The sequence below is a fragment of the Oncorhynchus gorbuscha genome, linkage group LG19, assembly GCF_021184085.1.
Source record: "Oncorhynchus gorbuscha isolate QuinsamMale2020 ecotype Even-year linkage group LG19, OgorEven_v1.0, whole genome shotgun sequence".
NCBI lineage: Eukaryota > Metazoa > Chordata > Actinopteri > Salmoniformes > Salmonidae > Oncorhynchus > Oncorhynchus gorbuscha.
In genome coordinates this window covers 18914612-18935395 of record NC_060191.1, presented here as the reverse complement: position 1 = coordinate 18935395, position 20784 = coordinate 18914612, and the positions used below count along the sequence as shown (strand labels likewise).

The following is a 20784-nucleotide window of genomic DNA, read 5'->3' as shown; positions in this document are numbered from 1 at the left end:
TGCGGTGGATTGGCAAGATTAGGAGAGCTACTGCAATGCCCTAACCCCACCCTGCTCTACGCTGTAGGGGGGCTCAACCTGACACGTGTCCACACACACAGGTCCCTCAGCCCAAATGGGATAATGGTCTAACCTCCATACTTCCCCCTAATGGCTCCATTGAGGGATTAACTCTTTCCAGAACAATACCCAAATCCACTGCACCTCCTCTGCGCACACACACACTTTTTGAGGAAAGTTCAAGCGGATACAAGCATCGTTTGACACACACACACACACACACACACACACACACACACACACACACACACACACACACACACACACACACACACACACACACACACACACACACACACACACACACACACACACACACACACACACACACACGCCACATGAAATGGTCAATAACAATCTTCTTGCTATGATCTTGTGAGAGGCATCCTGTAGACTGGAATTAAAACATATTGTGACAAAGGGGAGAAAATCAGTGACACTCCAGATCAACTCTCAAGATAAGCTCCACCACTATTGTGGGGAAAGTTTTGTGAAGTTTGTGTGCATGTGAAAGAGTTCGACTATCAAGGTGAATAACAGTCATGGCATTTGAATGAGAAATTGACAGTGTAGTCAGTACTTCTCTTCTTGTGACAAGCAGGATCGTTAAGCTGAATCTACCATGAAGTCAATAAAGTTTGCTGCTTTTTGCCTCTTGTTGCAGAGGGAACCATGAATTTGGAATGGCTGCTAATCTCACCTGTGGGTGAGCCACCCCCACCCATTCCATCCACTCTCATCCTCACCTCCTTTCTCTTCTTTCTTTTCATAATCCCTACGTCCTTCTGATGTGTTGGCACCACAATTCTGCTCAGCTCTGTGTGTGTTACTCTTAGCCCTGGTAGGAGCCCTCTGTAAAACTAACAGGAGGTCCCCATGCCCTTATTTGTGTGGCCCTCTTCCTCCCCCCCTCTCTCCTCCCCCTCTCTCCTCCAGGCATGCAGGCCACATTAAATACCCTCCTCGGCCTGCGCATAAACAAAAAGAGCCATTTGACTTCAGAGCAGTCACCCCTCCCTACTCCCCCAGCCTCAGGCCTGCCTGCGCCCCCTCCTTCCTTTACAGTTTAAACAGAGAGAGGGATGAGGAGAGGGGAAAGGGATCAGGAGAGCCTAGTGAGTGAGTGAGTGGGGTGGGGTGGGGTGTTGTCTGTGTCTTGGCCCAGATTGCTCCCAGCAAGCGGGTAGGGATGGACCACATGTGCCTTTCAAAGGGGAAAAGACGTTATTTTCGCTCTCGTTTTTTGTTTAGTTGAAATCTTAACTTGTTTTTCTGGAGGGAGTGAGATGTTTTTATTTTTGGTAGGGGTTGGTCGCTACAAAGCATGATCATGTAGACCAGCTGGGGTGCAGATCGTGTGTGTTTGGGGCCGGTGGGTCGTCTGTTGGCAGGAAGGAGTAGGCAGCGTGTGATGTGGTCAACTCTCTGTCACCAGTGGGGGAGATTGAAGACCCGGTTCTGTCTTTCTCTCCCTCCCTGCCCTCCTCCCCTGCCTCATGTTTTATTTTCTTCATTATCATTCTTCATTAGCCCTCGCTCCACTCCGTCCCACTCAAGACTGATGTCAATCGAGGGAGAGTAGGGGATTTCCAGTTGAATTCCAGGACACGGTTGCTTGCTTTGAGTGGTCTTTGCAATGGGGATCTGATACAGACAGAAAAGAGGGATAGATGGAGGAGAGACAGTGTTTTGGGTTGTATTTAACCAGGGTCAGTAAGCCCTGCACCTTTTATGCCTCAGTTTATTACCAGAGGCAGAGAGACCGAGAGGGAGTGTGTTGGTGAGACTGAGCCTTGAGGTCAGTTCAGTGCCGCCCTTTAGAGGGGGTATGTGTGTAAGAGGAACGTCCGTCCGCGGCTCTGTGCTGGGTAAACAGTAGAGGGGCATTGAGTCACCGTCACAGGATGTCCTCCTTCCCCAAGAAGATTCATAAACAACCCCCCCCCCCCCACCACCCATCTATGTGTGTTTGTTGTGGGGGGGGGTTGTTGATATGTAACTGTTACACAACAAGCACCCATGTTGAGGGAATATGTTTTTGAGACTTTGATTTGGAACTGGCAACCTTTTCTAATTTTATTGAAGTTTATCGAAGACTGCAGGAGAATGTTTGAATTTATGTTAAGGTGTGTGATGGTACTTTTATGTGCCAATTGAAATTTTTGTGTGAAGCAGCGAGAGCTCATGCCTCAGGTGAAAACGCCTGCTATTTCCATAGAGCAGTGTGTGTGTGTGTGTGCCTGCCTGTCACTGCTACCCTGAATGAGCTGCAAGCGATCGTGTTCCTCATGGTGGTGGGCGGTCCTTGAGAGGGGGAGTGGAGAGGGAATGAGGGAGGGACCACTGAGTGAATCAACATCTCCCTCACTTGTTGAGGGGCAGTCAGTTAAACAGAAGGCACTCACGAGAACAGACACACACACGCTCACACACAGCACTCGCTCTCTGGAGTAGCGCTTGGATTGGAGGGGGAGAGGGTGAACTGCACCTGTCCCACGCACACACAAATAAACACACTCACCCAGGGGAGAGATCATTCGGCCCTATGTGTGGCTGGGACCAAAGCTTCTCGGTGAGTACGCTAGTCAATGGAGAAAGAGACTTGTAGAGAAAAAACGTTTGATTTTGAATTTTCACTTTTATTTTAAGGAAAACATTTAATTTCTTCTTAAATTTAATTCGTTTTGAGGATTTTTAAAGTTGTGTATTAAATTTGTTTTGCTTGTAATAGTTGAACAAGCACTTTTCTAAATTAAACCAGTGACAACGAATATGAAGGTTTATTTTAGGAGTTATTTATGTAAGTCAAAGTGTTCTCCTTGTTTGTCAGGCCACTCCATTATGCAATGAGTTTGTTAAACTTTCAGTATATTGTTGAATATAATATTTAAATGCAATCATTTTGAGTATTGAGATGATCTTATTGCAGTTTGTCCACTTCAGCTGAATTGTTTGAATTATTAAAATTCTAAAATTGTCATTGGTTATAGCTTGCTACATAAAAAAAAACTATATCAGTAGTGTTTATAGAATATTTTAACAGAGATATGTATGTGAGAGTTGAATAAATCAGTTGCTTTTGGCCAGGTTCTCAGTTTCAGTATTCGTTTTGCACAGCTGTCATAGAAAGACTAATTTATTAGCAGGAACAGATTTTGACTAGTGTTTGGTATTATATTTATCTATATATTTAAATCCCTTTCAAAGGATATTCATGATAATGTACAATAAATAATATCACAATATTAATAAATATTAAATAGTTTGAAATGATCTACTCTACATTGAAACGGAATATCCTATTTGTAGTATCATTTTATGTATGTAATTACTTGGGATATTGTTTGTAGTACAATTTTATTTGAAATTAATGTTGGAAAAACATTTTGAGAATGTGATTTGTTGTTCTGTTACTCTTCCGGAAGTTCATTAATTACACTAGTCTCCTCGGAGCCTGTTTTATTGGCTTGAGTGAATTTAGGGTCATGTTTAATTTGGTCAAGGCTTGGTGAATTTAGTCAAGCTTTTAGTTGTGGTTTAGTTTTGGAGATTGCTGGAGGGTTGAGTAGATCTCTGTTATGGTACGTTTTTCCTGAATTATATGTGAGTGACACCGTAGACTGAAATGCAACCTTATATCATCGGCCTTGAAATTTGACAATCTTTGTAGCGTATGATCATTCATTCTACGGACACTGTGTTTTTGTTGTGGGACAAGGATGTGTGTGTGAGATGGTCTTGGGTGGGGAGCGTTTGAAGTTTGTTTGTGCTGCGGCCCCCCAAATGGAAAGGTTTGGCACTCCCTCCCCACTGTCCCACACACACAGGGATGATTTGCCTGTTCCGCTGCTCTGCCACTCTGCTTCCAATTTTAGCTCCATTCAGACGTAGACAGGACTTCCTTCCCCTGTTTGTGACTATTTTTCCACCCTGGGGGGAGAGGGCTAGGGACAGTGAGAGAGCATAAGGGAGAGGGGGATAAAGAAAGAAACAGGAGGATTAAGAGACTTATGTTGACAGTTTGACAAGGAGGGAGAATGAAGAAGGGTAGGCTAGATAGAAGTAGAGTTGGACAGAGAGGGAGAAGGGTACAGAGGGAATGAAGATAGTGAGGGAGGGTAGAGACCGAGGGGTAGCGTGGCTGGCCCTGACCTTATGCCATCTTACATAGCCCACGGAATGGACTCACAGCTTGGCTGCCATTGGTTAGGCTGTGTCAGCCTAACTGCACAAGTCATTGGTCAATCTGTCTTTCCCTGAGACACTAGCCGTATACGCATACAGTATATAACACGTACTCTTGGTTTACAACTCATCTGTAATAAAAAAGGGATATACTTTTCCCTCTGGACTCAATAAGTGTTATTTAAAAAAAAAAATCTAACTTATTTGAATAGAGTTGACGGTTTCCTGTGATTGAGTGTTTCCTTCTAAGTAGAGAGTAGAGGGGATTAGACTGTCCTGGGCTGGAGGCTAGTGGGGTCGGTCGACAGTGGCTCTTGTTCCCACAGAGCGAGCACAGACACTGTCTGCTTAGTCAGCCAGTCTCAAAGGAACTCGCCACTCACTGACTCATACTGGATAATAACGCTCCCCTCTCTCTCTTTTTCTCCCCTTCAATTTGTTTCCTTTCTCCTTCTCTCCATCTCGGTCTTTCTCTCTCTTTTTTTCTCACTCGCTCTCTTATCGCTTTCCCATTCTCTCAGGCTACCTCTCATAGCTCGGCCATGTTGACTACTGAGGGGGCCCACACTGTAGAGCACGACAACGTCAAAATGGACACCGAACCCCATAGGGACACGGAAACCCAGATGGACACGAGATCCAAAATGGCCACCGACACAGACTCTAAGATGGAGGAGGCGGACATGATGAAGTGGACGGAGGTGGAGTTTGAGGAGAAGTGTACCTACATCGTCAAGGATACTCCGCGGGAGGCAGGGACAGAGGGCAAGGGGTTAACGAGAGCAGAGGCCTCACTGCCTCGTAACCTGGCCTTCAAACAACTAGCTGATTCCAAAGAGGTAGGAAGACACATACGCACACACACACCATCTGTAAACCCATACGCTCCCCAAACTCACATGACTCTACTGTAGGTAATATATGACAGCAGGAGAAGTCTCAGCCAGGGGGGGATTGTGGTGAGGAGGGTGTCTCATTGTAAAAGATCACACACGGGAGCACGGCGATGACCTGTGTGTGTTGTAGGAGCGGTGTGTAAGCCCAGTGTGGAGGGGAATTCACGCACACTCTCTCGGAGGTGTGATGCAGGTTGCTACAGAGCCTCTGCAGTGAGAAATGAGCTCCCACCCATCCATGAAGAGTCATTAATCATACTTAGCCGTGCTGTTGACGGGAGATTCATCAACACATCATGATAACCATTTACCCTACCTGTCTCTGTGTCTATCCCTCTGTTCTCACACTAGACCAGACCCAGCTCTCCCTACCTACATGCCTACCTCTGTCCAGATATCAACCTCTTCACAACCCAAACTGATTCCCAGTCAGTCTAACCGTTGAACCCTGTAGAATAAGTGAGACGAGGGGTCATGAGAGTAGGTGGGGAGCGTTTTGTGGTTTTAACCTGATCAAGACTGCATGATTTGGTTGCAATGAATAGATTTTCTTGTCATTGCTCATCTGTTTCTTATCACCCTGTGTGTGTGAGAATGAGTGTTTCCCACCACGTTTGTTTACAACCTGATACGGTATCCATCAATATTTATCACCTTCACAGAAGCGACCACTAAGATTGAGGGAAAATAAGAGAGGAAAATGAGAGGATGTGGACAGAGTATAGCATTACCAGTGATGAAAGGATATTGACTTAGTCATTTAGGGAGCATTGTAAAGTCGGTTAATAAGTTATCCTCAAAACACCCCTAATCTTGAAGTGGTCTGGCCCTGGGATGGCTATGGGAAGGGGGATTTCCCAATCCTTTAGGGAGGGTGTTTGTGTAGGATATGCATGAAGGGGATAAGGGTGTGTGTGTGCGTGCAAATGTAGTCTGTGTAGGGGGTTTGGTGAATACATCAGAGTTTATCATGGTTAGGAGATTAGCTGAACGTCTAGGTTTGATAATCCCTCATTTTCAGACGGATGCACTTCCCTTGCTGTTCTTCCTTCCTCCCTCTATTTCAAGTTTTTTTTCAATTATTTTGAAAGGAACAACAGCGCTTTAATATCAGGTGTGGATCTCTTTCTCCTTTAAGGTGAGTTGTTTTGATGTGGTAGGGTGTGTTGTGAGTGTCGTAAAGGGTGTCAGAGGGAGTGGCCCTGTGGTCAATTAGAAAGGAACAGAGGCGAGAAGGGGGAGATGCTTTGTGGCATAACCTGGGTGAGATGGAGGAAATAGAACTCTTCCTGTTGGCACTGGATAAGGGTTAGGTGTGTGTTTGACTATGTTCACACACTTAAAACACACAGCAAATGTGGCTTGAGGAAAGTGTGACAGTCAAATTTCCAGCCTAGGCCACTGATTTTTCTAGTACAGAGTAGTAATTATATACACACACACAGAGAGAGAGGCAGCCTTGTTTGTTGATTTGATCATGATGATGGGTTCTTCCGGCCGTCTTCATGTGAAGACTGTGACCTCCTGGCAGGATGTGATAACGTAAATCCTCTAACCACCGAACATATACACACTGCAACTAATGGTCTTTATTTCTGTCCTGTAGGTGATTGGAGTGGCCAGCAGAGAGTACATCCCCAAAGGAACACGCTTTGGCCCCCTAGTGGGTCAGAGCTACACTGCAGACAGCATCCCCAAAGACGCCAACAGGAAGTACTTCTGGAGGGTGAGTGGTTTTCCCTCCTGTCCACTAACACACACACACAAAGAGAGCAAGCGCTTCATTTTCAGTAAAAGACAGCCACAGAGGAAGAAAAACAACCATAGGTCATTTCCTGTTCCACTGACTGACTTCGTGTGACGTCATGGCCAGGGTCTCTGCGTTCTTCAGAAGTTTGTGTGTGTGGAGACGGAAGGGGTTTTCTCTCTAATCATTTTGAGACTAAGGCTCTCCACACACACTGTGTGTGGTGCATACTTGTCGCTGTAACACACACCCTCAACTCCTATTTCATCATGATAAATCTGCTGGGTAAAGCCTGTTATTCAGTAGTGGTTGTCTGATCAGTAAGTGTGGCAGCTAGTACAGTAAGAACTGTAGTGGAACAATGGAGGAGTAATATGACAATTTTACACTGTACACAGGAACAGGGCTACGGTGTCATCGTTCCGGGAAGTGACAATGTAGTACTCATACACACACAGGCACTCACCTAGATTCAACAACATCCCAAAGCTATGTGTTCCATTCATGTACCTCGCTCAGGCAAGACACAACAGAGTTATAGACCTCTCTCTCTCATTGATGTCCACAATCAGATGGAGAGTGGTCTGAGTGGAGAGAGGGGGAAGATTCAGAATGAGTGTCGGTGCCATTGTCGGCGTGACGTATTCTCAGACTCAACTCTTTTGGATGTGTATAAGAGAGGCTCCTACTCTGTCGGTCTCGCCATCCCTCAGTCTGTATAACTGGCTATAAGGTCTGGAGTGGAGCGGGAGAGAGATTTAACGAGTCTACACTTTAATGATATTACACTCACGCTGCTGATATGATTCGTCAACATATTTAGCCGTTACTCAGCACTGTTTTTCTGGAGCGTTCTAAACTTGCCATTGAGACTTCCTTGCCCGTTAACCTTTGACCATTTCCCAACTCTCCGTCTCGTCAGATCTACTCGCAGGGCGACTTCCACCACTTTGTGGACGGCCTGGACGAGGAGCGGTCTAACTGGATGCGCTACGTCAACCCGGCCCACTCGGCGGGGGAGCAAAACCTGGCGGCGTGCCAGAATGGCACGAACATCTACTTCTACACGGTGAGGGCCATCCCCCCTGGCACCGAGCTGCTGGTGTGGTACTGCCCAGAGTTCGCTCACCGCCTCCACTACCCGCCTTCTGGAGAGCTCATGATGCAGAAACTCAGTAAGTCCTATCATATGAAACCTTATTACATAGATGTTATACAACGATAATCATATACTGTATGCAATGATTTATTACATAGTAATAACGCTGTATCCTTGGAAGTATAGTGTACAATTGGTATTATGTTTAACTTTCTATGGTCTTGTGTGTGTGATTTTATTTAGCACCTACTACTCAGTGTTGGTGTATGTCGTGAGAGTGTATATTTGTGAGAGCCTGACCGTGTTTCTGAGGGGAGCCACATCTCCTTCCTCTCTGAACATCTGCCTGGCATTAACACACACAGCCCCTCGACCTTTCATCTCTGCCAGCGCCACCATTGCATGTGTGTGATCACTAGTCATAAAGTGAATAGTCTAAATGTAAATATGAATATGTGTAATGAAGCAAAAAAGAGTGAGAGAGCACCAGACATAGTTAGAAGGGGAGGGAGGAGCCAGCATTCTGCCTCCAGGTGTGGTAGGTAGTGACTCCAGTTCCCTGGGAGATGCACATCTCCTGGGGCAGAGACACAGGGGCCTGGGCCCCCTCATGGTACTGGCCCCTCCGGCTCCTACTTTTTCTCTATTGCCCCTGTAATTAAACCACCCCACTACCACAGGGGCCTCTGTTGACCTGGGAATGACATCATATTTACCTTTCTCTTCGCTCTGTCCAGCTCTCTCCCTGTGTCTTTCTCCATTAACCCAGTCATAGTAGAACCAGACGTGTGTTTGGTTGGTTGTGTGAGTCAGCAGAACTGGCTGGTCTGAAATGACTGAACTGGAGCTCTTCTCCCACTCGCTCTCCTCTTGGTGTGACAGCTGTTATTTTTCTCCATATTTGTGTGTGTGTGTTACATGCTTACACAATCAGCCTTCCTTAAAACGACAATATGCTTTGCACAGACATATGGCACCTGTTTAGCATTTCCTGTTCTAAATGTGTATGCGTTCAAACGCATACTATCCTACGCACACCCTCTCCCTTGCATGCAAGGACACACATACCCGGAGAGGCATTTCATTCCAACACACTCACTCTTTTAATCTCAAAAGTGTGTGCGTGCGTGTGTGATGTGCTGACGGCTCCTTGGCCCTTCTCCTTAATTTATTTGGCACTTTAAAAGTGGAGAGACTGAGGGAAGAGAGGAGAGGAAGAAAAGCGTCCCCTCCATTGACTACTTGAACTTCCTGGCGGCGGGGCCTGCTGACAGATTGATATCTCCAAGATGGCCACCCTGTTTGTTTTCTGAAAGAAAGGAGGGCTGGGAGTGGTGTTATCTGAGGGGGAGGACAGGGAAGAGGAGAGGGGGGAGGCACTGATAACCTCTGTGTTTACACACTGCCGCTGTAGTGGTGTGGGGGTCAGTGTGTGTGTGTTGAAAGTCTGTCGAGTAATTAAGTGCTGGAAAGCTTAATGTATATACACGTTATTGGACACACACACACACAGATTTGTGACCCTCTAGTAAAAGTTCAATGGGTAGTAAATGGATGGGATTATTGATGTCCACTCTAAATCCCGACTGATGGAGGTTTAACAGGTGAGGATGTGTTAACCGACATGCAGAGGCTTTTAGCGTGTGTGTGTAGCCTGGAAGCGCTTGCAGTAATCCCATCTTTCATCATGTGGAGGTGACAGTAGGTGCAAGGGAGGAGGAAGCTCTCCCAGTTAACCTTTGACCTGGAAACAATAGCAAACTAGAAGGAATCCTGGGTGGTTGTTTTTACTTCTACCTAAAGGACTGATAAAAGTCTAAAGGTGTAGGATAGGAAGTGTGTTTTTGTGTTAATGGAATGTGATTGAAGGGTCCTTCTTTGGGCCGTGAGTGTGCATGCTGGAGATGATGAGCAAACCTATCAGACAAAGGCCTCTGTCAGGAAGTGTCGAGTGTGTGTGTGTGTGTGATTGAGAGAGTCAGGTGAAGAGGGCAGGTTGAGGCCAAACTTGAGAGGAAACTTTCAATCAGCCCTGCCCCCATTTGGATTTTTATCTTGATTTTGATCTGCCCCCAGACCACCACCACCTCCCACACACACACACACACACACTGCCCAGAGGCAGCTGTCACACCTCACTTCCTGTCTTTTAGCCCTCCATGATCGTTCGTCAAATCTGTCACGCTAATTGAACCACTGTTACAGTGTTCCTAACCCCCCTCCCCACCTCTACAGCTGAAAGACCATTATTTCTCCTAAGGTAAAGACGTCAAGATAAGTTTTTCCTGTGCGCAATTCTCCTGACACCAAGTCAAAGGGAAATGTGGTCTTCAGTCAGAGGGGGAACAGTGCATCTGACCTCTCTCTCTCCCTCCCTCTACAGAGCAGTCTCTGCTGGAAGCCAAGCAGCAGGCCAGTGAGGAGCATGTCAGCAGCAGCAGCGCCCCAGTCAAGATAGAACACAGTGTCTCCTCCATCCTCGGGGGCCTCACCACCTCTAGCAAGAGGGAGCCCAGCCGGCCACTGGCCACGCGACCCCGCTGTGCTGACAGCCCCGATCGGCCCCTGTACCCCCCGTGCCCTCTACCCTCCATTCCGCCCCCACCCTCAGGAAGAGTTCCTGAGCCTTAAGACCAGCCCGGTACAATTTTGTTACACAGCAATCCGATCACCAGGCAACCAGTCGTCGGCAACACCGAGTCCATCGGCGCGGAGCAGTCCGGAGAGTAGCCCCGATGGTAGCCCCGCAGCTCCCCAACCCACACCCCAATCCTCCTCTTTTTACTCCCGAGGTTTGGGTCCCTTCCCAGGCTACTCTCCACCAGCCGCCCCCCTTTCCTCGCCCTTCTACCCCCCCGGCCCCCACTACTCCCGCTACATGCTACCCCACCACTACCCACTACCTGGGGGTGGGGTGCCTGCTGTCGGGGGCATGTTTCCAAGAATGTGCCCGCTCTTCAGCAGCCTGCTGCCCCCCCAACATGCCCCTGCTGCCTGGGGAGGCGGGGAGCAGGTTCTTACTACCTAACTCCCACCCCTCATTCTCCACCCACCGGGACTTCCTCCTCTCCGCCACCACCAGTGCCTTCTCAGCCGCCACCACCCTCGGGGACAAAGCCGGCCCCCACTATCTCCATCACCCCTACTCTGGCCATGATCATCCTCACCCACACCCCTACTCTGGCCATGATCATCCTCACCCACACGGGCACCCCCACGCCCCCACCAGCGGCTCACCTACAGCGGGCATGGCGGCCCCTAGCGAGCACGTGCCCACCAAGCCTACCTCAGCTCTACTGGGCAGCTCCAGCGGCCGGCAGGAGGAGGCCATGAACCTGAGCAAGATGAAGCGTGGTGGTGGCTCTACAGGCTACAAGACCCTGCCTTACCCACTCAAGAAGCAGAACGGCAAGATCAAGTACGAGTGTAACGTCTGCAGCAAGACCTTCGGCCAGCTCTCTAACCTCAAGGTGAGACTGGAGACATTCTGTTCGCTCCCTTCATTCCATGCAGCCATACTACTTTGTGTTCCCTTGCATTGAACCCAACTGACGTAACATTGTCCCTGCTGTGTGTAGGTGCACTTGCGTGTCCACAGCGGTGAGCGACCCTTCAAGTGTTCGACCTGCAGTAAGGGCTTCACCCAGCTGGCCCACCTGCAGAAACACTTCCTGGTGCACACTGGAGAGAAGCCCCATGAGTGCTCGGTAAAGACCACCACCATCTGCTAGTTGCTAAGTCTGTTAAGCTAGCTAGCTGCTGCATTTACATAAGCAATGCTGAACTTCCTCCTCTAACCCTTCACTTGTCCTCTTTCCCCCCAGGTGTGCCATAAGCGCTTCAGCAGCACCAGCAACCTAAAGACCCACCTGCGCCTCCACTCGGGTGAGAAGCCCTACTCGTGCAAGCTCTGCCCTGCCAAGTTCACCCAGTTTGTCCACCTCAAGCTGCACAAGCGCCTTCACTCCCGCGAGAGGCCACACAAGTGCCCCCACTGCCACCGCCACTACATTCACCTGTGCAGCCTGCGGCTACACCTGAAGGGCTACTGTCTGGCTGCAGTCACCTCCTCAGGTGGCCCCACCCCCAGCCCCTCCACCCAGGAAGAGCTCCAGCGCATCAATGAGGAGATTGAGCGCTTCGACATGAGCGACCACGCTGAGAGGCTGGACCAGCTCCAGGGAGGGGTTGAGGTCGAGGCTGTCCTGGAGAAGCAGGTCCTGGGGATGCTGTGGAGGGAGATGGACCTCAAGACCTCCGGCTACAACCACAACAAGGGCGGCGCCAGTGAGCTCCAGTCTACAGGTTACGGCCTGTACAATTCAGTCAATGAGACGTCGGTTATCAAACTGCGCCGAAGCAGTCCACTTCTTCCTTCCAACGTCAATATCAAGCAGGAGTCAGAGGAACAGGCTTAAGCTCACCGTTTGAAGGACGTTGAGTCAGACTGTGGCTCTGAGAACTTGGTTAGCAGGAGCAACGAGTGTAAATATATTTTGATGGTTGTAGCGACTGGGGTTTTCAAACTTTCAGGGACTTATGTACTCAGGGCTCCAAGAGACACTGTCCCCAGATTACTTAACTGTTCCACTGTGTCCTACACTTAAGACAGGACAATCATCCACCCAGATCATTGTTATTATTACTGTTTGTTTTCAATGTTATTTTTGTTGAATTTATTATATAACCTCCTTAATTTATTATGCAATTATTCTGTCTTCGAAAAGCAATATGTGGAAGTGATGTTTACAATGACCAGATAATTCATTGTAATTTACTGTTTGTTTTTCTGATTTTGATTTCACTCTGGGGCCATTTCTTTGTATATACTTTCTCTCTCTGCCTGTATCCATCCTGTGTGACCTGTTGAGAAGCAGGGGTGCCTACTATTATTTTAAATGTATTTAAACAATATAGCAGGTTAAAAAGGGTCAATGGTCGCAACTTTGTTTTGCCAAAGGTGAACACAAACTTTTGATTAGAAAGAAAAGGGATTGCTTGACCTTCTGACCCTTCCAGCAAGTTTCTCTATGTAAACACTCCTCCCGAGTTCTACAAAAAAAGGGCATTTTTTGTGTTATGTATTTTCAACAACGGTTACCTCAGTGTGTGTATGATTGTATGCCTGTGAGTGTGAGTATGTGTGTCTGTACGTTCAGAGGGAAGCTGAAGGAGAGTGTGTTTTCTATTTATTGCTTTTGCTACTTGAAGAAGAAACCAAAATGAAATGGAGTGCAGCTCCACATGATCCAAAGAGCAGGAAAGTCTGCTCAATATGTAGCATATAAAGACTGCGAGTCCAGGAATCCCCCCCCCCCCAACAGTCCAAGGGAACTTCAATACACTGTTAATAGCAAAAGGAGACACTGTAAAGTTTACTTGGCTTTAGTTTCAAACACACCAAAAAGAGACTTAAATTATTGAAAAGAAGACCAAGAGAATACTGTTTGTCTGTGATGAAGTGTTAGCTCTTTAGCTGTGGTTTTGTTTGAGAAAAATGTATCCCCCTTCTCATTTTTAAATGGCACAGACCAAAGCACCTTGGCCTTCTTATGCACTGGCCCTTCCCCTTTATGACTTAAGTGCCGGTGCTTGCTCCTCCCACTATTCAATATGATTGGACTGTTATAATGGCTTTAAGACGACATATGGTTTGTCTCAATAGCAACTGTGAGCCCAGGCCGGTGACCTGGAAGCAGTTGCACATCAGCCCCCATCCCCTCGCTTTTTTCTCTCTCCCTCCAACTCTGAAGTATGACCAAAGCATCCCCTTTCATCTTTAGCCCTAGAGGAGAAAAAAATACTGTCTCTGTTTACATACTCGTTTACATTGTTATTTATGTGCAAAATGTAAATTTATGATAAATGTCCACAGTTCTAATCTGACTTTTGTGTGACTATTTTGTTTTTATCTGCCTCCTGTTTGGGGTATTGTGCTTTAGGAGAAGCAGCTAACAGACATTAGGGTCTCAGTATTCTATGGCTTCCGGTAGATCATGTTGCTTCCACCTCATGTAGCCCCAGATCAGTGATCATGGAGGAAAGGACAGAAGGAAAGGTAGCTAGTTAAAACTAATGAGACACCACTTTGCCTCAGACAATATGAGGCATCATCAAAGTGGTAAGCATATGCCTTTTGGTTTAGATCAAGACACTGGAAGAAGTTCCAAGGGATGGAATGAATGGAGAATAGTGTATTTAGAAGAGGCACAAACCTTTCATGTGACATCAACACAAGATTTCTATGAATGTTCTAGTCATGTATGCATGGTCGGTATGTAGTAAAGAAGAATGGAGGTTTGTCATTTTTGCGGGCCGTGCAAAGCTAAAAGACAGGAAAAGGAAATAGGAGTACATTTGGAACACATCCCCTTGCCCCACGGCAATAGTAACTGTGGTTGGTATTTTATCCTCAGTTTAGCCTGCACTATTTCCTCATTAGCAGACCCTCATTGAAAAAGTGAATAATTCAGTACAGACTGCAGGCTCTGCACAATCAAACCCAGTATAGTATACACAGCAGCATAACACGACCATGAGGAAATCAGGTAAGTAAAACAGCAGAATGGTTTTGGGCAGTGTAAAAAAAACTAGACATCCCCTTACTCTGGTTTCAGAGTAAGGCACAAGCCGGTAACTGCCAAAATAAAGGAAACACCAACAACGTGCTTAAAGGGGTTGAGTGGACCTAAACTAGAACAGATCCGCTAGAACCCTCATTCGCTCATTGTTTCCTTTATTTTGGCAGTTGCCGGTACGTAGGCCTACACAAGGCACAACCATGAACAAGCTCTATTATAATGTAAAAGTTAAGCTAGCTAGCACAGCTGATGAGCTATTCATGTTTCTGACCCAGCATTTATTTGGTTTATTTCAAGACTAGCTGGAATGTAGCCAGTACCATTTGACAATAAACTTGCTCCCGTTTGTGAATCTTCTGCATTAGCAAATAAGAACTGTCGTCTGGGTTTGTAGCGTAGCCTACGTGCTCTTTGTCAAACCAAAAACATCCTGTGCTCTCACCTTCTGACTCAACGGTTTTCGCTTTAACGTAGCATGGGCTATTTGGTCTCTCTCCAACATCCTATTATTACTATCAGGGAAACTGAACAATCAGATGTTGACACAGCAAGTTCCACTGCCCCAGCTACCATTTGCTAGCATGACTTAGGGATGGTACTTTTTTTTGACTGAGTGGGCGAAAACAGACTTACCGGGCTTCCCTACACCTAACTGGGGACCGCACCTCAATTGGTTAGTAGTGTGAGTAACACGTTTATGGTGTTGTCAAACATTGTGAAATGAAATACTTTTTGGCAGAATCACACTTGAGACACGCACACATTGATGCTATTCATGTTACTAAACGAACATTGGATGTAATCTCTTAAACTCAGTTGGCAACAAGTTGCCTCATAAAACAGTATGCTCTGGATCTTACAACTCTCTCCCTCTCTTTCACTCTCACAGACACACACACACACTCTGGCTGTGTGACAGAGGAGTAAATATAGCTAAGCGATAGTTTACATACAAATACACACAAAAGGGTCAGTTGTATTTAGCGTCTCCATCTACAAGTTAATGTTCTCGCCACAAGACTCCTTGGTTATGTGCACTTAGTTTCTATCAATGAAACTGTAGACGAAACAGACGACCAGGCACACACACACGCACAATGAAATACCGACTTGTGAGTTTCGTTCCAGCATGACGCCATTGATGAGGATGTTTCCGAAAAACAAAACCTAGCTTTGCCGTAAATATACTGTAACAAGGACTGCATTACGCAAGCAGAAGGGGGGTCATCAAACTCAATGGGATGTGATTCAAAAGTGATACATCTCTCTCCGCCTCATAGAACTTCCCGAACCTGCCCCCTTTAGCCCATCTTGACAGGAAGTCGACCCCGTTTTAGGATGAAAACAGAAACCAGATGAGGACCAGAAGAGGCGAGCCGTAGTTACAGATAAGGACCAGAACACATGGTGACCGGGTCATATGGACCGCAGAGAAGGGAGAAATTATGAGAAGTACAGTACAGTTGGTAACTTGAACACATGGACAGACCACTGTGCAACTAGCATCTGGGAAACAAGAGGAACTGTGGTTGAATTACAAAGGAACAGCAAATGAAGCTCCTCTGTCCCAATGAAGCTAGAGGCTGAACAAAGATGGCTGCAGCGATGTAGTGCTGAGTCACCATCATCGAGGTGGCATGTGTCTAATCTGCATATGTGTGCAAGCATGTGAGTGTGTGTCTATGGGAGGTGCAGATTTCTCACAGATGAATTTATTTATTTAACCTTTATTTAACTAGGCAAGTCAGTTAAAGAACAAATTGTTATTTACAATGACGGCCAAACCCTCTCCTAACCCGGATGACACTGGGCCAATTGTGCTCCACCCCAGGCTTGAATAGATTTGCTGAGACACCCCAAAAAACGAATTTATATGAATTAACGTCTTTACATAACCATGAGAAAGGACCTGAATATGGATTAGGCCTATAAGTTTAGTATGGCCACTTTTTTAAATAAAAGTTTAGTTTAAGTAGGTCTAACGTGATGATATAAAAACGTAAAGTGCATATTTTTCTCTAAAGACCATGTAATAAAAACATTGCAACTCGCCATGTCGCTGAATCGGTGGGAACCCTGAGCTTGATCTCGGCAACAAGACGGTCCCATCTAGGGGTGATGATGGGAGACAGTGACATCCGGGTGTTCCTTATGTCCAGTCTTTTTTCTGAAAGAGGAACCTGCAGCGGCTCTCGGAACTCAAACACTCTGGCAAGCGACCCCCCCCCCTGGATAGCCTCGTTAGATAGCCTCTATCTCCACATACTACGCACAGGGGGCTTGGAGCATGCGAGCCACCTGTTGCAATAAAGCCATATTTTAGGTAGGACTCATATTTTCTATTGAATTAGGCTTTCTTTTTTTGGGGGGGAGTCTCGGGCTCAGCTGTCTCTGCATTATCAACATCGTCGTCGGGCCTTTTTCCTCCCTTACCCCTTACGGAGAAGCGCTCCAGCGCCGTTTGTTTGTTTATATTTATGTCAGCTAACGTAGCTAGCTAGTACAAAGTTGGCGGGCAACACAGCTCACGCAGACCGGGATGAACTCGCCGCGCGCGCATTTCTCAAGTTCAAAATCTGTAAACTGTTGTGGGCGTGACAGAGATATTAGTGGTGAGAAAAGGACCAAAAGACCGCACCAAGTTCAATGTAATTACTGCTCAAATAGCCTATAATTGTATATAATTATTATTTTATTTTATCAATAAAAAAAAAAATATATATATATTTATCCTTTCTGTGTCCTTTCTGGACCGGCCTGGTGGTTGGGGACAGCTGCCTTACGGGACTAGTGGTCCACAGATTTGTCATCGGCCCTATCCAGATGACACAGATGGAGTAAGGATGGGAAGGGGAGTGAGTTGTTCAGGCATTATAGCAATTAGTGTTCAGCTGTGTGAAATTACGAGCCACATGTGAAGACCTCCGATTAAAAATTATGATTACCTTCCCTCGCTTCCTGCCACCAAACACCGCTCCTTTTGCCTCCCTCCCTCGATCATGGCTCAGACACTGTACGTGACACGCACACATAAACTCTCTCCATACCACATCATATGCACATATGCAAACAATATCCTCGCTACTTCAATGAGAGAGGTTATGTATTATGTGTGACTGTAATTGTGTGTGAAGGGGGCTTATAGCTGGTGCTATATATCAATGTGGATTAGTGTAGTGTGAGTATGTGTAACAGTATAATTTTAAACCGTCCCCTCGTAACTAAGCTAGCCGTTTCACATCCGTTACATATGTATGGGTTTTGTGAGCAGGCCCTAAATTAACACATGCCACCTGCCAAATGCAGGTAGATTTTGGCATTGGTGGGTAAGATGTCCAGTTCACCAGCCACAGTTGGAGGGCGGTGGTCAGGGCTCCACAGTGTGAGCATTTCACTCACATTTAGGAATATAAATAGTAAAGTATGATCACATGTATAGCTAAATAAATGCTGCAGTAGCTGTTTTCAAAAGTATTTCAGCTGTTTTGTTTCATAGCTGGTAAATTAAATGCACAGTCAAAGAACTGCAAATCCTACAGACCAGGGTTTCCCAACGTTTTTTTGCCCTAGTACTACACAGCGGATTCAAATAATCAAAGTTTGATGATGAGTTGGCTATTTTAATCAGCTGTGTAGTGCTAGGGCAAAAACCAAAACGTGCCCCCAAGACCGACTTCGAGAAATCCTGCAAGTATAGCCTATCCCTCCTCACGCTGCAACACTACCTGGCTGTGTGCACGTGAAGAGCTGAGTGAAAGAAGCGTTGTGCACAGGCATAAAAGTTTATCTAATTTACTTGAAACACAGGTTTTCTGAAATTATACTTTGTCCTTATGTTTCTTGGCTATTTACATGGTGTGGTTCACAAGTTTGGTTATTTTTCAATGTTTGCGTTTCAGTTTTGTAAAAGCAATTAGGCAAGCGAGGCAGTGCTGTATCATGTTCGGCCCGGCGCGATAGCAAAGGACCAGTCAACCCATCTACCTGTGACTGTATTTATGATACAGATCCGCCTCTTCTTCCCAAACGCTTAATTATCCACCCCATTTTCGAACGGTGTAATAGGCACAGACAAAAAACGGAAGTGATGTATTTTAAAATTTTTATTAACAAATATCAACAAACAATATTCATTCATGTACAGGTTTTAATTTCCCATTTTCATTATAGTTAAAGTAGTGCCGTACAGTTTGAATGTATTTATAGAGTGAAAAAAAAAAGATTTTGAATTAGACCATTTGCATTTGTGACCTCCCAATCTTAAAAGGGTAGATGAACATTGTCTCATCTGTGATACTTTGGTTAAGACTCAGGACATACCAAAAAAAAAAAAGAAATTAAACAATATACCACATTAATTTTCACTAGTAATACATTTGTTTTGGAAACATTACTAAGCATTCTCATCCGTTTTCTTGGTGTAACAATTGGCAAAAACATTTTTATTTTGGCTGATAAATCTGAGTGGCTGGTGGATTCTTTTAATCTACGTAACACAGTGGCTGGTGGACCAAAAAGTTCATTTTAGGCCCTGTTTGTGAGTGCGTTTTACAAAACTTTTCATGTACTAAGATGGGTCATAGAAAAAGTCCCAATGGACTGTGGCTCAAGTAGTAAGAACATAAATATTTACATCATTGCATTTTGTTTATTTAAGGAACTTTTTCAGGTTCCGAATTGGCCATCAGTGGGAAAAATACTGTTTAGCAGTGAATCAACATTTTACATGTTTGTCACACAAAGACGCAGACAGGGGCTGAGGGTCTAATTCTCTAGTCTATTAAAGACAAAGTACAGTCTTCCTCTTTGCACAGCCAGCTAGGAGCCACAACATCCAGTCAATACTTACTCACACTGACCCTGAGTCAGAGGCTACAGCTGGGAAGTGGGTACAGTAGTTATTAGAGAGAAAAAGAGACAGAGGATACAGTAAGCTCAGCCACTGCGACTGAGACAATGATGGGAGGATGTAGATGAAGGCGAGTGACGGTAAAGGCCTTGAAGTGACTCTTTCTGCCTTCAGCACCTGCCCATTAGCGGCCTAGGTTAATGACAGGTTGGCCCCTGTGTGGGTCGAGGGGAGGGGGACGCACTCAAAATGAGAGGGCACCCCCAGGAACGAGAGAGAGGAAAGAGAGGAGAGTTATTTGCTCCTCTGACAGCCATTCTTACCCCTGGCTACAGGTGTGCTTGAGGTACGGAGGGAACCTGTGTGTGTGTGAGAGAATATGTGTAAGCAAGACAAGGTTTGTATTTGTGTGTTTGTGTAGTCACGGCGTGGAGGGGGGTGAGGTGAGGGTGGTAGAGGGGAAAGTTGTCTCCAGTCACCTCGTATAACTTCACAAGGCAGTCTGACTTATGGTCTCCCGCATCTCTGGTTTACCTCAACATCCTCCTCAACAGAGAGAGAGAGAAAGAGAGGAGGGACTCTTTGGCTAGACATTAGTTTATTTTTGTCCTTTTGAACTAACAATACAATTTGAGTGACTTTCATCAACTCAATACGTGTCATTTAAAGGTATCCAAACACAGAAAAGTGGGTGACAGAGAAAAGACAAAGGGAATGAGAGAGGGAGTGACTAAAAGCAAATGAAAGAGCTAGGGTTGCTAACATCCAGAGAGCTGAACTCTGTCCTTTTAATAATTACAAACTTCAAAGGCTGTTTCCTCGTTAAAACAGATCATTCTCTCCATCCTTTGAAGCAGGAGGAAAAGAGCGGGATGGACAGAGAGGGATGGCACTGTGTTTGTAGTGCCAAGAATTGAAAGAAACAATGGGGACAGTAATCTCTTAGATGTGTTTGGTGACTAGTTTACAACAAGTGGAGACTGGGACGGGATGGCCATTTCCTTATTCCAGAGAGAGAGAACACGTCGCTCTTGAAAAGAGATCAGATCGGGAGATAAACATGGAACAATAAGGGTAAACAATAGTAATTCAGAAACGGGCTTACAATTTTCAGAAAATATTTTGTATCCACCTTTACCGCCCCCTGAACCCCAAATAAATGACGAAGAGAAATTTCCCAGGTTAAGTGTTTTTACTTCTATATGAAAACCTAGATGTAGAAATAAGAGACACATAACATCCACATTCAATGATAATGCAAACCAGAACAGGAAAAAAAAGACACAGGCATAGCCCAGAACTACAGTATAAAACAATTTTATTTTGAATTCAATGTTAATTCTACACAATAATTTTTTACAGCATTG

General features: G+C 45.7%; 1 pseudogene across 1 annotated transcript; it reads left to right on the top strand.

The window, feature by feature from the left end:
• The first annotated feature begins 2460 nt into the window (after positions 1 to 2460).
• Positions 2461 to 13868, top strand: LOC124006337 (annotated as a pseudogene). Its single transcript, XR_006833760.1, has 7 exons — positions 2461 to 2632; positions 4767 to 5084; positions 6748 to 6867; positions 7811 to 8063; positions 10371 to 11457; positions 11566 to 11694; positions 11812 to 13868. The product of XR_006833760.1 is annotated as a PR domain zinc finger protein 1-like (transcript).
• Positions 13869 to 20784: the final 6916 nt, after the last annotated feature.